Source organism: Monodelphis domestica, chromosome X (assembly GCF_027887165.1).
Source record: "Monodelphis domestica isolate mMonDom1 chromosome X, mMonDom1.pri, whole genome shotgun sequence".
NCBI lineage: Eukaryota > Metazoa > Chordata > Mammalia > Didelphimorphia > Didelphidae > Monodelphis > Monodelphis domestica.
The window spans coordinates 65,513,999-65,527,713 of record NC_077235.1 but is presented as its reverse complement, the minus strand read 5'-3'; the positions used below and the strand labels follow the sequence as shown (position 1 = coordinate 65,527,713).

The following is a 13,715-nucleotide window of genomic DNA, read 5'->3' as shown; positions in this document are numbered from 1 at the left end:
CTTTTCTATTTTCTCTCATGATGTGACAACTTACTGTAGTCCAGACTGCTAAACTGGATTAGTGGCTAATTGTTGTTGTATGCTTACGGGACATAGATCACTACAAGAACCTGTTGTGAAATATGATTTTTTTTCCTCTTCCAAGAATTTTTTTTTTCTTCAAGTTTTCTTTTTATATTTTTATCTGACTCAGAAGTTATTTTTTATTTTAATTTCTTTGATTCCTTGATTTTTTTTGATACTTGATTCATATGTCTTTTGACTCAACTATGTATCCTTGTGTAATTCATACATGCATCCTGTATCCTCCTCAGGGGAGGGGGAGTATGCATTGCTATTATCCTCAGGGGGGACTATGTTATTGCTGTGAACTTTGACTTGAATTTGAAAAAGTGACTACCTTCAAGAATCTAGAAGGTGTCATGAAGATGCCTGAAGATACCACATGCTGTAACAGAAGATCCAGAGTGAACTTTGAGATATAGTGAATTTGAACTTTGGGGGGATTGAATGCTTTTTTTTTTTGAATGTACACTCTTATGCCAAAGGGGACTGCCCCCTAATTGGCTTTTTGTCAATGCACCTAGTATTGGTTTTGTTCCTTTTCCCTTTTATTATCCTCTTATCCCCAAATTATTGTAATTTCCCTTTAAAAAATGTAATATTTGTATATAATTCTAGTTCAAGTTATAAGTTAGTTATATTTTCATGATCCATTGGGGAGACTGGTCGCCCAAAGAATCACAAGGAGTTATGTATTGATTTAGAATATTGAACCCTAGAGACTACATTTCCCACAATCCCCTTTTTCTTTTCCTATTTGTGCGTCTCCTTATCTCGAGGGAGTTTTGAGTTTCTGTTTCTGCCCACGCGGGCTCTCTCTGGCTCAAACTAGTGGGAAGGATGAAGTTTTTTGGGTGCTTGCTGGAGTTTTTTTTTTAATTCCTCTTAGCTCTAAGTGGATTTTAATAAATAGTATTATGAGAATAATACTTGGAATACTGAATATTAATTTTAATCTTTACAGAAATTAAGACTGAAATCACTCTCCTGTTTCAAAGTATTATCTAAAAAGTAAATATTTTTATAGAAACATTAATCTGAAAATTCCACATGATAACCTTATATTTTAATTGAGAAAACAATAATTGTACACTTAACAATTATCTGTGAAGGTCCTTAGAATTTCCTTAAAACACTAAATAGTAAGACTGCAAGAGTTCCTACTTGCAAAGTTGTGAAATTCTGAGGTTTTGCAATTTGAGCAATTCAAGCCTTTCCCAGTCATAACAGACTTTTTTAAATTTAAGATTAAAATTTCACTTGTGGAATTTTGGTTTTGCCTTCTCAAGGGTTTACTAATATCAGAGTCTTATAAGACCTCTAATAATTACCTCTCAACATAACCTTTTACCTGCCTCTAACTTAATCAATACCATAATGCTTGTTTTTCTATCCTTCGGTATGATGGTGCTTTAGTTGAAATTCATATCCCTTAATCGTCTTTTTGGGTCATCAATATATTCAAATATCTGTTCTGATATAATTTAAAAGTAAGTTTTTCAATTATATTTGAACTTGAGGTACTTCTTCTGAATTATACTGTATACTGAAATATTATAAAGTCACCTAAACCATTGCAAATGTTTTTCTTTAAGTCTGACCATGCCCCTGTCACTTTTATTATTTTTAAATACATATTTTACCATGCCAATAAAAGGAATTGTAAAAAAAATGCATCTGAGTCTGATCACATGATGAGATTGAAATGAAGTGTTAATACAGTTTCTCCATGGTGTAGAACTTGTATCATAAATGGGAAAATCTGCTAGAGAAAAGATCAAGTCTGTATTTTTGAAGGTTTAAGAATAGTAAAAGTTAATTGAAAAGTAAAGTCTATAACAAGATAATACAGACTACAACATTAAAGAATTTTCAGATTGTTATTATGAATAGTTTTCATCCTGGTAAAATAAAAAGAGACATGACCTGTGTTTTATTTTTTAAAATGATCTCTAATTTTAATTCCCACTTAATGAAGTAACCAGCCTACTAATCCAAGATTGTATTGACAGTATAAATGTATAAAAGTAGTGTTTAAAATAAAAACCCACTGTAGGTTACCTTATTTTTTAAGCAAGAAAATAATAATTGTTTATTTCCTTTTTTCTCTGTTGATCTCCTTAGAAGTTCTTCAAACTACTGGACTGAAACTCTTGCTGGCCCTTCCTTACAGAAATGAATTCTTGAGTGAATCATTTTGGGGAACTGGAATGTCTTCCATGTTTATGACACTAATTCTTTGCTTAAATCCTGGATTTCCTTTTAGACCATTCTAAGGTCACCAATTAATTAAAATCTCTTTTATTGTACTTTTGACCTACCATTTGGGTACATGTATACTTCCTACAACTATGTATCAAATCCCTACTTCTTGTATTTCCTGTATCTCTTACCTCAACTACTTCCTCATTATTTACATTTTTGCCTAGAATTAAGGGCACACTTAATATGGTTTCTAGCACTAACTTAAAAAAAGAACTAAATCGCTGGTGTTGGAATTTATTTTTCTATCTACATTATTGTTGATACACAGATAATTTACATTTACCAACAAGATTTTGCTATTTGGGGACAGCTGGGTAGCTCTGTGGATTGAGAGTCATGCCTAGAGATGGGAGGTCCTAGGTTCAAATCTGGTCTCAGACCCTTCCTAGCTGTGTGATCCTGGGCAAGTCACTTAACCCCCATTGCCTAGCCCTTACCGCTCTTCTGCCTTAGAGCAATATACAGTAATGATTCTAAGACAGAAGGTAAGGGTTATTTTTTTTAAAGGATTTTGTTATTTGAGACTGAATGCTGAGGAATTATTTTAAAATTCTTTTAAGGTCTACTTTTCAGACATGAATAATAAAAACCCTTTTGAGGCTGTTAATCTACTCATCAGGATGGATGACCTCTGGAGGGGAAAAAAACTTTTGATTATCCTTGATTAAAAATTGGAGAGGGGACAACTTTTTAGGAATTCCAAGGTAAGTCTTCTCATGATTCAGTTTCCCATACAAGGTCATCTTATTCAAATCTGAGCCACACTGCTACACTGTCATTCCTTTGCCTCTAACATGTGAGATTAAAAGAGAGCTTATTTTTATCTCTCCTTGCCTCTCATACAGCAAACTCAAGTTCTTGTTAATTATCCTCAATAATGCTTCATTTTATTTTCAGTAACATCACTTTATTTATAACTCACTTTCCCTCATTAAGATATCTACAGGATTCTATACTAAGTCACTTTATTTCTACCATGTTTCATTGTCCCTTGTCTGACTGTGAGGAACATATCCTTCGAGTCTCTTCTCCTCACAAAGGGGGGGGTAATCTTTTTCCTTAGAGAACTTAACATTTTTTCTTGAACTTGAATTTTTTTTAATTTTCTACTGCTTTTTTTCTTGCTAATAACTCTATCAGTTTGGTTCTTTTCTAATAACTTCTACTATTTCTCTTTGTATGACTCCTAACCAAAAGAGCCATCCCTGAAGACCCATTCCTATTTTTATTATTCAAGCTTGACATCACTGTCAAGATATTAATGCTTCTATATCTACCATGTACTGGATGACATTCTAAATTAAAACTTCTGAAATATAAAAATTCCAAGTTGAAATCTAAGTTCAGTTTGCAAAGTGACATTCTCTTCACTTAGCTAACCTCATCTTTGAATGTACTCAGAAACATTACCACCTCCCTTGAACACTCAGTAAATTAAGTCACATTTAAAGAATCCCCAATTGTTAAATTCCCTTGTTAATCCACTCTTACTTATGTCTGATGCCCATTTACCTTGAAGATTTTTAAAATTGAAAATTGAAGCTTTTCTTTAATTTAAAATTTTCCCTGCTACTTCTGAGCAAGTTCTTCACTGGAAAGGGGTCTTGGCTGATATCTTCCCCTTTACTCATGGTAAAGGACTCTGCCATAATAAATGATACTTTCAGAAGAAACATTAACTCACTACACGTGGCCTCTCAGAGAGCTGTAAGCTGTCCCATCTAAGAATATAAGCACAAAGATTGGTGGGGGGAGGCGGAGTCAAGATGGCGACATAGAGGCAATGAAAATTCAGACCTCTGAAAACCCTTCCTTACCGATTACAAACTAAATGCTTCTAGGGTACTGAAAATCAAACCTAACAAAAGGACAGAGCTAATAAACCCTCCTGCTAGAACAACCTCCAGGAAGTGATGCAGAGTGAGAGGAGCAGAACCAGGAAAACATTGTACACAGAAACTGATACACTGTGGTACAATCGAATGTAACAGACTTCTCCATTAGTTGTAATGCAATGACCCTGAACAACTCGGAGGAACCTACGAGAAAAGCCACTATCCACACCCAGAGAAAACACTGTTGGAGTAAAAGTACCAAAGAAAAACAACTGCTTGAATACATGGGTTGAATGCATATTGTTGGGGATGTAGACTCTAAATGAACATCCTAGTTCAAACAACATCATTGAAATGGACTCTGATCAAGGGCACATGTAATACCCAATGAAATTGTGTGTTGGCTGCGGGAAGAGTGGGTGAAAGGGAAGGAGGGAAATAATGTGATTATTGTAACCAAGGAAAAATAATTTCCATAATAATTTTATAAGCTAATAATAAACAACATATATATATATATATATATATATATAAAGATCAGCAAATATCTGCAATGGGGATAAACTAGATGCATTCCCAATAAGATCAGGAGTGAAACAAGAATGCCCATTATCACCTCTACTATTTGACATTGTACTAGAAACACTAGCAGTAGCAATTAGAGAAGAAAAAGAAATTGAAGGTATTAAAACTGGCAATGAGGAGACCAAGCTATCACTCTTTGCAGATGATATAATGGTTTACTTAAAGAATTCTAGAGAATCAACCGAAAAGCTAGTAGAAACAAACAACAATTTTAGCAAAGTTGCAGGATACAAAATAAACCCGCATAACTCATCAGCATTTCTATATATCTCCAACCCATTTCAGCAGCAAGAATTAGAAAAAGAAATTTCATTAAAAATCACCCTAGACAAAATAAAATACTCAATAACTGGATTCACACAGTAATCCGCCTTCTCTGTTCACATCTTTTGAGGGCTTCTACCTACTGTCTGTTTTGTCCATCATAACTACTCAGGAGGCAGCTTACTACACACCTATCCCACTAGCAGTGACCATCAGTGGTCAAGAAAAGGTAAACTGATCCTTTATGAGTTGGGAAGAAGGTCCATGTGTATAGGAAATGAATGATAACTATCTTACCTCAGATCTTTTACTTGTGATACTTTTTCAGTAAAATGAGGCCACTTCCACTACTTACCTTATCTGTCAGGAGGGAAAAGCTAGTAAAAGAAAGCATAAATATCCAACTAATCAACTGATAAGATGAATAAAGTAAAGATTTTATCTAATTTCTTTTGCAATACCACCTTCAATACCATTTCCCACAGATACTAAAAATTAACAAACTTTTATTAAATATTGATTTGGAGAATCAAATTTATAAGAATACAATTTATTCCACAATGTTAAAATGATCAAAAGGTATGAATAAGCAGTCTTCAGAAGAAACTAAAACTATCTTTAGTAATATGAAAAAATGCTCCAAATGACTATTGATTAAATAGAAACTAAAACAACTCAAAAATACCTTATACCTATTAGATTGGTTAATATGACCAAAAAGAAAAATGAAAAAAAGTTGGAGAGAATATGGGAAAATTGAGACACTAAAACAACTTAATGAAGCTGTGAACTGATATAATCACTCTGGAGGGCAATTTGGAACCATACCCAAAGGGAAACAAGACTGAGCCTCACTACTGGATCTGTATCACAAATCTGTATCTGGATCAAAGACAGGGGAAAGAATCTACTTGAAGAAAGCTATTAATATAAGTTTTTGTGGTGACAATGAAATGAAGGGATGACAATCAACTGGAAAACAGCTGACAGAGTAGTGGTATATGATTGTAATGAAATATTATTGTGTCATCAAAACTGACTGACAATCACCAAAAAACCTGGAAGGACTTATATGAAATGATGTGAAGTCAACAGAATCAGAACAAAATGCAGTGACAGCAACATTGCACAATGATCAACTGTGAATAACTTGTCTACTATCAGCAATGCAAGGATCCAAGACAACTCCAAGGGACTCGGGATCAAAAAACCTATCCATCACCAAAGAAGGAACTGATGGAGTCTGAATGCAAACTGAAGTATATCATTTTTTACTTTATCTCCTTCATGAGTTTTTTTCCTTGTATAAGCAATACATGTCTTCTTTCACAACGTGATGAATGGGGAAGATATGAATTGCATGAAAGCACATATATAACCTATATTTTACTCTTTACTGTCTCAAGAAGAGAAGAGAAAGGAAGAGAGGGAAAAAAAGATCACAAAATGTCAGAAAACAATTATTAAAAACTGCATTGACATGTAAAAAAATTGACCATGTAGTAAGAGCTAAATAAATATCTCCCCAAACAAAATAAATAAATAGCCCCTACACTTTACAAAAATCTTATTTGATTCTCACAACAACCATGGGCAATAGGTGCTATTCTATTATTATCCCCATTTTATTGCTAGGGAAACTGAGGCAAAATGAAATTCAGTGACTAGCAGTCTTCCAATCATAGTACCACCCAGCTCCACCAGCTGATGTGTCAGGCACTGTGCCCAGTGATGAGGTTACAAAGACAAAAAGGAAACCAACCCTGCCCTTTGTGATCAGGGGAGACAACATGTACACATGCAAGTTTAACAATACTGGCCCAGACTGGCCTTTGTGAACATGTGCACTGCATTCTGCCTCATCTAGCCCACAACCCCTGCCAAGGAATCAAGCTCCAACACAGATTTCAAGCACCTGTTACCCTAAATTCAAGAGGCACTAATGGACGGACCCTAGTGTTTTTACTGTCATTCCATGAGGAGTTTGGGAGAAACTGTTTAACTGTTATTCTGGAGAGAAACTGTTAGTTGTAATGGTTCAAGAGAGGAAAAAGGGAAAGGATCTAGAAACTATTTCCTAAGAGAACTGGGTTTAACTTCAATGTTACAAAGAAACACAAAGAAAATTCTTGAGAAAACACTTTAATTGGTATTCAAAAAAAAATGAATGGTGGGTTTATGGGTCCAGAAGTGAGAAGCCTGATGTCACAGTGATGCTGGAAAACGCCTTTAGCTATCATCTTTTTCACAGCAGATATGTTGTAAATGATTATTTTTCTCTTTGTTTTACTGCTTGTTTACACTGTCAACAAAAAGGTAAAGTCAGTAAGCTTGATGTTTATTTAGGCCTAGGAAATGAACAAGCTTGAGCAAACCTTTAAGGAAAAAGTCCTTTCTCAAATTCAATAAATACAAATATTTAATAAGTATAGGCAGGGACTCCGAGCCAATTGTTTAATGGGAATGATGTTGTGATCTTAGTAATTAATCTGAAAAGAGTAGAGCATAGTCCCTGATTACTTTAGCACCTGAGATGAGAATGAATGAAGAAAACCAGCTAGATACAGGGAGGGAGAGAAACATCACTTCATCTAGTCAGAGATGTTTCTGGGAAAGGTTTAACCACCAGCTCTCCAGGGAAAATATGTGTACCTGCCACACTTTAAGTATAATCTGTATGAACATTTTTACATTAAATTTTGTAGTCTAGACGACAGTCAACAAAACAATAAATAAACTCTGACTTGTAGCATTCCCCCATTTCCAAGGTGTCAATGCTCACAAGGAAAATTCAACCATCAGTTACTCAGGGGCTGCCTCTACCCAGCCCACACACACACAGAGGAATACATCCTCAACCCCCCCCCCCCCAGGACACCTTTTTCTCTAGTGCTTGCCCTTCTACTTACTCCCCATGCCTTCCCTAGTCACTGACAGATCTAAGCATCATAAGCTGGGGGGAATTTGTTAGCCCTAAAAATGCCCTCTGCTATTCTCACCTTAAAAGGAGCCAATTCAGTGACTGGGGCAGAGCAGTAAGCTCTGGTCTTGCTGAGAAGGAAACTTGATCAAGAACCAGGTGCCTGGAAGCACATGGGGCTATACAGCCTTCAAAGTCTCTGCTCCCCTGACACATTGCTCTTCCAATACAGAGAACCACCAAGACTCCCTAGGATTTGGCCATCTGTCATTTCTTCCCAATCAGTCTTTGTGGTGCACTTCTTGGCAGGCCAATGCTATCTTTACTCTCAAGGCTACAGATTCCTGAAGACCACGTTCCCCAAGGGATGCTGGGCTTTTTCCTTTCAATGCCAGGTGAGCCTTTTCTGGAGGCAGAGGATTTATGGCCTAAGTCTCCAGAGGCATCCCTGGCATATCTGCAATAAGCAGAGGCTGAGCACATTACAGTCTGCTCCCCAAAAATGGCCAAGCTAACCTTACCTGGGATCTACCTGCTTTTGAGTCATTTCTGTAGCTTTAGGGAAGGAAGGCAAGGGAGAGAGTGAGGAGGAAGGAGGGAGGGGAAGGGGGTTAAAGGAGGGAGAAAGAAAAGAGGGGGAAGGGGAAGAGAGGGGGGAAAGGAGGTTGAGAAAGAGGAGAGGGAACAAGGATTAAGGAAAGGGGGAAAGAAGAAGGGGAAGAGGGAAGGAAAATGGATAGGAGTGGAAGGATAGGAGAAAGAGGAGAGGGAGAAGGGGAAGTATGAGAGCGGATGGGGGGAGGGAGGGGAAAGGTGGGAGACGAAGGGGAGAAGGAGAAGGGGAAGGGGAAGGGGAAGGGCTTGGGCAGCTCCTGACATTGCTGCTCCTGCAGCTGCCCCTCCTATCATGGAAGCAGCTCAGTGAGGGCTTTCCCATCTCCCAGGCCTCCCCCGCAGCTAAGACTGAGGCCTACCCTGCCTCCCTCCCCATCTCCTTCATTCCAACTCAAGACATATCATACAGGAAAGTCCTTTACCTTTCCAACCGGCAGTTACCTCCTCCCGGCCCACAGTCAAACCTGGGAAGGGCATGGCAAGAGGACCTGGAAAGAGACAGGAAGAGGAAGTGATGCTAACCGGAAACTAGAAGTGGGTGATAGCATTAACAAGTGCAGGAAAGGGAAGTGGGCAGAGGATGCTAAATCAAAATGCAAAAGGGGTGACTACAGGAAGCCGGAAGTAGTAAGATGCTCAAGAAGGGTCAGCTGAGACCAGTCCCGATAGTAAGGGCAGGTGGTGGTGGTAGTAGTTACACTGTTCTGGGGACCAGAGTGATAAAGGAGAGACCCTTGCTCCAGCACTTATCCGAAGGGCATGCCCCCATCCACCCCTCACAGGCAGAGCTGGTGTGGAGAGGTGGGGGAGAACTAAGGAGACAAACTGGGAGCCTGGGTATTGTGTGATGAGCTGTGCTCTCTCCCTGCTTATTCTTTGGGGTCCAGTCTCTTTCCTCCCCAATCACACACTTTGAATTGTATTGCCTTTATTTGCATCTAGATGGGCAGACAGGTGGCCCCATAGTGTACAGATCGCAGGGCCTGGAGGCAAGGAGACCTGGGTGGCCTCAGACACCGCCTAGCTGTGTGATCCTGGTTTCCAATAACTTTGCCCAAAAAAACCCCAAATATGACTTGGACACGGCTGAACATCAACTACAGCTAGGTGGCTCAGTAGATAGAACTCTAGACCAGCTGTCATTATACTTCCTAACTGTGTGACTCTGGGAAAGACACTGAACCTTTGTTTGCCTTAATCCACTTCAGAAGAAAATGGCCAATCACTAAAAAATCTCTGTCATGCAAACTCCAGGGACAGTAGAGTCCACTAGTCACAAAAACTCAGATGGGTCTGAACAATAATGACAATTCCTTCCTAGCAGGAAAAAAGCAGTTTCCTAAAGGGCCTAAGGATGTCTTCCCTTAAATAGAATTTAGGGTTCAGATGTTACATAATCAAGCACAGGCTTTGACATGCAGAGTTTTCTTATGCCATTTTCAGTGGCAAAAACAAAAGGCACTCCTTGCCATGAAAATGTTAAGCCTGTGAGCCATTGAGTGGACTATACCTTGGGATTGGGTAGGATGCCTTTGGTGAGTTGATTTCAGCTCTGACCTCTGTTTCCTTATCTGTAAAATGAAAAGAAGTTAGAGTAGATGGCCTTTAAGGCGCCTTCCAGACCTCACACTGCCTGATAGGTGGACACAAAAATATTACTACAGAAAACTGATGTATTAGGTTTAGTTCATCAGTTTTATTGTTCAGTTGTGTCTGACTCTTTGTGACTCCATTTGGGGTTTTCCTGGCAAAGATACTGAAGTGGTTCACCATCTCCCTCTCCAGCCCATTTTACAGATGAGGAAATTGAGGAAAAGAGGGTTAAGTGGCTTGTCTGGTATCATCCAACTAGTGAGTATCTGTGGTTGGATTTGAACTCAGGTCTTCTAGTCTCTAGGCCTAGGGCTCCATTCACTCCATCATGTAGCTGCCCTAGTTCATAAAAAAACTCAGACTATTTTGAAGTTAACTCTAAAAAGTTCATGCCTTGGAAAAGGGAGAAGAATAATTCCAGATTTGGCACAGATTTCGTTATTGTTAAGATTGGGATAATAAGGAGAGTCAGCAGGGATGCTCTTTGTTTCACAGTAGATTGAAAGGAAAAAGAGAAACAAAGGAACACTATTCACATGCTTTGGATTTCACATTCTTGGTGCTTTTTCTCTGTTAGAGTGGACAGGGAGCTTCTCAGCAGACCAACAAAATCACAGCCATTGTTTCCCTAAAGGCCACTTTTACTGAGTTTTTATTTTCTGCTCCATAAGGATTCTCTTGTCATCCTATTATGCCATTAATGTGAAAAGAAGCATTAGAAACTAGTTCTTCAGCTAGATCTCTCTTAGGAAAAAAACCCTATCTTAGAATCAATACTGTATATTAGTTCCAAGGCAGAAGATGAGTAAGGGCTAGGCAATAGGGGTGATTTGCCTAAGGTCATACAGCTATGAACTACCTGAGGTCGCATTTGAACCCAGGACCTCCCATCTCTAGGCCTGGATCTCTTTTAATCTACTAAGTTATAAAGATTTAGCTTATAAAATTATTTTTTCCATTTGAATAAGTTTATTTAGTCAATTTAGAACATTATTTCTTGGTTACAATAATCACATTATTTCCTTCCCTCCCTCCCCTCCACTCACTCTTCCCTCAGCCAACGCGCAATTTCATTGGGTATTACTTGTGTCCTTGATCAGAACCTATTTCCATGTTGTTGATGTTTGCACTAGGATGTTCATTTAGAGTCTACATCCCCAACCATATCCCTTTGACCCATGTATTCAAGCAGTTGTTTTCCTTCGGTGTTTTTACTCCTGCAGTGTTTCCTCTGGATGTAGATAGTAGTTTTTCTTGTAGGTTCCTCTGAGTTGTTCAGAGTCATTGCATTGCTACTAATGGAGGAGTCCGATACATTCGATTGTACCACAGTGTATCAGTCTCTGTGTACAATGTTTTCCTGGTTCTGCTCCTCTCTGCATCAATTCCTGGAGGTTGTTCCAGTCCCCATGGAATTCCTCTACTTTGAGCACAATAGGATTCCATCACCAACATATACCACAATTTGTTCAGCCATTCCCCAATTGAAGGGCATCCCCTCATTTTCCAATTTTTTTGCCACCAAAAAGAGGTCAGCTATGAATATTTTTGTACAAGTCTTTTTCTTTATTATCTCTTTGGGGTACAAACCCAGCAGTGCTATGGCTGGATCAAAGGGCAGACAGCCTTTTAGCACCATTTGGGCATAGTTCCAAATTGCCCTCCAGAATGGTTGGATCAATTCACAACTCCACCAGCGATGCATTAATGTCCTGACTTTGCTGCATCCCCTCCAACATTCATTACTTTCCTTTGATGTCATGTTAGCCAATCTGCTAGGTGTGAGGTGATACCTCAGAGTTGTTGTGATTTGCATTTCTCTGATTATAAGAGATTTAGAACACTTTTTCTTGTGCTTTTTAATAGTTTTGATTTCTTTAACTGAAAATTGCCTATTCATGTTCCTTGCCCATTTTTCAATTGGAGAATGGCTTGATTTTTTGTACAACTGGTTTAGCTCTTTATAAATTGGTGTAATTAGACCTTTGTCAGAGGTTTTGTAATGAAGATTGTTTCCCAATTTGTTGCTTCCCTTCTAATTTTGGATGCATTAGTTTTGTTTGTACAAAACCTTTTTAATTTGATGTAATCAAAATTATTGATTTTATATTTTGTGTTTTTTTCTAGCTCTTGCTTGGTTTTAAAGTCTTTCCTTTCCCAAAGATCTGACAAGTATACTATTCTGTGTTCGCCTAATTTGCTTATAGTTTTCTTCTTTATATTCAGGTCATTCACCCATTCTGAGTTTATCTTGGTGTAGGGTGTGAGATGTTGATCCAGACCTAATCTCTCCCATATAGTCTTCCAATTTTCCCAGCAGTTTTTATCAAAAAGTGGGTTTTGGTCCCCAAAACTGGGATCTTTGGGTTTATCATAGACTGTCTTGCTGAGGTCATTTACCCCAAGTCTATTCCACTGATCCTCTTTTCTGTCTCTTAGCCAGTACCAAATTGTTTTGATAACCACTGCTTTATAGTATAGTTTGAGATCTGGGACTGCAAGTCCTCCTTCCTTTGGATTTTTTTTTCAGGATTTCCCTGGATATCCTTGATCTTTTGTTCTTCCAAACTTTTTTATGTTTTTTTTTCTAATTCAGTAAAAAAGTTTTTTGGTAGTTCAATGGGTATGGTACTAAATAAGTAAATTAGTTTGGGTAGGATTTTCATTTTTTATGTTAGCTCATCCCACCCATGAGCAATCAATGTTTTTCCAATTGTTTAGATCTAGTTTTAATTGTGTGGAGAGTATTTTGTAGTTGTGTTCGTATAGTTCCTGTGTTTGTCTCGGCAGATAGATTCCTAAGTGTTTTATTTTGTCTAGGGTGATTTTAAATGGAATTTCTCTTTCTAAGTCTTGCTGCTGAAATGGGTTGGAGATATATAGAAATGCTGATGACTTATGTGGGTTTATTTTGTATCCTGCAACTTTGCTAAAGTTGTTGATTATTTCCAGTAGCTTGATTCTCTAGGATTCTTTAAGTAGACCATCATATCATCCTCAAAGAGTGATAACTTGGTCTCCTCATTGCCTATTTTAATACCTTCATTTTCTTTTTCTTCTCTAATTGCTACTGCTAGTGTTTCTAGTACAATGTTAAATAATAGTGGTGATAATGGGCATCCTTGTTTCACTCCTGGTCTTATTGGGAAGGCTTCTAGTTTATCCCCGTTGCAGATGATATTTGCTTATCTTTTTATATATATGTTGTTTATTATTAGCTTATAAAATTATTATGGAAAAGTGCAAAAAAAGTAATAGTACTTTAAAATCCTACCTCAAAAAATGTAATCTTGGGTAATTCATTTAACTTTAGTCTCAGTTTCCCCATCTAGAAAATAGGGATAATAATAGCACCTACTTCTTTGAGTTATGAAGTTCAAATAAGATTTCATATACATATATGTGTATATATATATATACGTATATATATATATACATACACACATATACATATATACCCCTGGCCCCCCATACACACCATATTCAAACCTCACACTACTATAAAAATACTGCCTTATTGTTATGTCTGGTCACCTTGGAATACAGCACTGAAAAGATGTACAGTGTTCAAGATG

The 13,715-nt window shown here is 37.7% G+C and overlaps 1 long non-coding RNA gene across 1 annotated transcript in view; it reads right to left on the bottom strand.

Annotated features, from left to right (window-relative positions):
* Positions 1-5,574: 5,574 nt before the first annotated feature.
* Positions 5,575-13,715, bottom strand: part of LOC107650312 (uncharacterized) — a 154,614-nt gene continuing 146,473 nt past the window's right edge. The window contains exons 3-4 of the long non-coding RNA XR_008914347.1: positions 8,970-9,035; positions 5,575-7,314 (exon numbers count right to left, since the gene is read on the bottom strand). This is a non-coding gene — a long non-coding RNA (uncharacterized LOC107650312). The remainder of the gene's footprint in view (positions 7,315-8,969; positions 9,036-13,715) is intronic.